This window comes from Rhincodon typus, chromosome 48, assembly GCF_021869965.1.
Source record: "Rhincodon typus isolate 14 chromosome 48, sRhiTyp1.1, whole genome shotgun sequence".
NCBI classification, from domain to species: domain Eukaryota; kingdom Metazoa; phylum Chordata; class Chondrichthyes; order Orectolobiformes; family Rhincodontidae; genus Rhincodon; species Rhincodon typus.
The window spans coordinates 627143-630519 of record NC_063379.1 but is presented as its reverse complement, the minus strand read 5'-3'; positions in this window follow the sequence as shown (position 1 = coordinate 630519).

Sequence of the window (3377 nt, the reverse complement as noted above, 5' to 3'; positions counted from 1 at the left end):
AACCCCTAACCCGATCCCCAAACCCCAAACCCCTAACCCCAAACCCGATCCACAAACCACTAACCCCTAACCCCTAACCCGATCCCCAAACCCCTAACCCCTAACCCGATCCCCAAACCACAAACCCCTAATCCAAACCCCAAACCCCTAACCCCTAACCCGATCCCCAAACCACAAACCCCAAACCCCTAACCCGATCCCCAAACCCCTAACCCCTAACCCCTAACCTGATCCCCAAACCCCAAACCCCTAACCCCAAACCCGATCCCCAAACCACTAACCCCTAATCCAAACCCCAAACCCCTAACCCCAAACCTCAAACCCTTAAACTCAAACCCCAAATCCCAAACCCCTAATCCAAATCCCAAACCCCTAACCCCTAACCCCAAACCTCAAACCCTTAACCCCTAATCCCAAACCCCAAACCCCTTACCTAAACCTCTAACCCAATCCCCAAATCCCTAACCCAAAACCCCAAACCCAATCCCAAAACCCCTAAACCGATCCCCTAACCCCTAACCCAAACCCCTAACCCCCAAATCAAACCCATAACCCAATCCCCAAACCCCTAACCCGAACCCTTAACCCAATCCCCAAACCTCTAACCCAAACTGCAAACCCCTAACCCAATCCCCAAACCCCAAACCTGATCCCCAAACCCCTAACCCGATCCCCAAACCCCTAACCCAGTCCCCAAACCCCTAACCCAAACTCCAAACCCGATCCCCAAACCCCTAACCCGATCCCCAAACCCCTAACCCAGTCCCCAAACCTCTAACCCAAACCCCAAACCCGATCCCCAAACCCCTAACCCGATCCCCAAACCCCAAACCCAATCCCCAAACCCCAAACCCCTAACCCAATTCCCAAACCCCTAACCCAATCCCCAAACCTCTAACCCATAATCCAATCCTCAAAACCCTAACCCAAACCCCAAACCCGATCCCCACATCCCAACCCCTAACCCGATCCCCAAAGCCCAAACCCCTAACCCAATCCCCAAACCCCTAACCCAATCCCCTAACCCCCTAACCCAAACCCCTAACCTGATCACCAAACCCCAAACCCCTAACCCAATCCCCAATCCCCAAACCCCTAAACCAATCCCCAAACCCCAAACCCCTAACCCCTAACCCAATCCCCTAACCCCCTAACCCAAACCCCTAACCCCTAACCCAAACCCAAACCTGATCACCAAACCCCAAACCCCTAACCCAATCCCCAAACCCCTAACCCAAACCCCAAACCCCAAACCCCTAAGCCAATCCGCAAACCCCAAACCCCAACCCGATCCCCAAACCCCTAACCCGATCCCCAAATCCCTAACCCGATCCCCAAACCCGACCCCGATCCCCAAATCCGACCCCCAAACCCCAATCGCCAAACCCGACCCCCAAACCCCAATCGCCAAACCTGACCCCCAAACCCCAATCACCAAACCTGATCCCCAAACCCCAATCGCCAAACCTGACCCCCAAAACCTCAATCTCCAAACCCCTAACCCATACCCCAAACCCGATCCCCAAACCCCTGACCCAAACCCCAACCCAAACCACAAACCCGATCCCCAAACCCCAAACCCGATCCCCAAACCCCAACCCAAACCCCTAATCCAATCCCCAATCCCCTAACCCAAACCTGATCCCCAAATCCAATGCCCAAACCCAACCCCCAAAGTCAAGCCCAACTCCCTCCCAGGACACACAGTGTGTCAATCGAATGTTAGTAAAAGGTCAGTGAGACGTGACGGGTGTCAACGGGAGTCTCTGACATGGTCAACCATGAAGCCATTAACTAGGGCCTGACTGACATTAATGTCAGGTGACTGAGGGTCACATGGTTAAGGGGTGACTGGGTCAATGGGAGTCTGTAGGGATTGCAGTGGGAGCTCCACAAAGGCCAGAGGCAGGGAATTCTTGGAACTTGAATTGTATTGGGCCTGGTGAGACCAAGCCTGGGGGATTGTGGGTGCAGTTTGGGGGTCCCCGTACCTGAGGAAGGAGATTCTGGCAATGGGGGGAGAGCAAGAAGGGTTTCCCAGACTGACCCCTGCGATGGCAGGACTGAAGTCTGAGGAGAGATGGAGCTGTTTAGGATTGTATTCACCGGAGTTTAGGAGAGTTGGGGAGGGGGATCCCATAGAATTCCAACGGGGTTAGACACGGTAAACGCAGGAAGGATGTTCCTGATGGTGGGGGAGTCCATAACCAGGAGGGTCACAGTCTAAGAATTACGGGGTAGGCCCATTTAGGACTGGGATGGGGAGAAATGTCTTTACCCAGAGAGTGGGGGAGCCTCTGGAATTCCCTGCCAGGGAACACAATCGAGGCCAAAACATCGAACGTTTTCAAGAAGGAGTTAGACTCGGATCTCAGGGCTTAAAGGGATCGAAGGATATTGCGGGGAGAAAGCAGGAACAGGGGACTGACTTGGATGATCAGCCGTGATCCTATTGAATGGGGGAGCAGGCCCAAAGGGCCGAATGGCCTGCTCCTGCTCTGAATTTTTTAACAGAAGGGTCATGAAGTTAGCAGGAATTCAATGGGGGTTGATTGGTCAAATGTAGGGGTCAGAAGGGTTCAAAGGGCAGACATAGGTCAAGGCAACTGGAAGTCAACAGGGTTCATTGTGTGAGGCGTGGTGGGGGTGGGGTTAATGTGATTTATGGCTGCCATAAACCTACCCCCACCCCCACAAACCCCTATTCGTGATCACCCAATTCCGGGAGAGAGCAGGTCTCTCCTGAAGTCGGGAATTTGAAACTCCAGGCCCTGGATTTGGGCCAGGCCTCGGCCTGAGTGGTGCATACTCATCCCTCGACAGCGATACATCTACATCCCCCACTTCCAGGCCTCAAAGGTGTCAGCTCTTACCCCGACATCCAGCGACTTCCAGTGGCTCCAGTCGTGCTCGTCTGCTCCCAGGGCCTGCACGGAGTAGGCCCTCCTCCTCCAGGCCCGGGCTCTCTGGGGGGCTGGGGCTGCCGTGCTCTCCAAGGCCTCCTGCAGCCTCTCCATCTCCTTCACCTGCCCCATCAGTGTCAGGAGGTCCAGCTTCTTCCTCAGGGAGGGCCCCAGGGGCTCGGGCACCCACAGACCTGACTCCTGGCCTGGTGGGCTATGTGCTGGTACCGGGGCCCCATCAACGCTGATGGAGGGGGTGCACGGCGAAAGCAGGGAAGCAGCTGGGGCCTTGTCGGGCCGCTCCCCCAGGGGCCTGAAGTGGTAGGATGAGGTAGGGCTGGGAGCGGGGGGTGTGCCCGAGGGTGAGGGAGGCCTGGGAGAGGTGCCGGAGGGGGAGTGAGGTTCTGGCGAGGGTCCTGAGGGTGATTGAAGCCTGGGAGAGAGGCCTGAGGGGGAGTGAGACCCAGGGGAGAG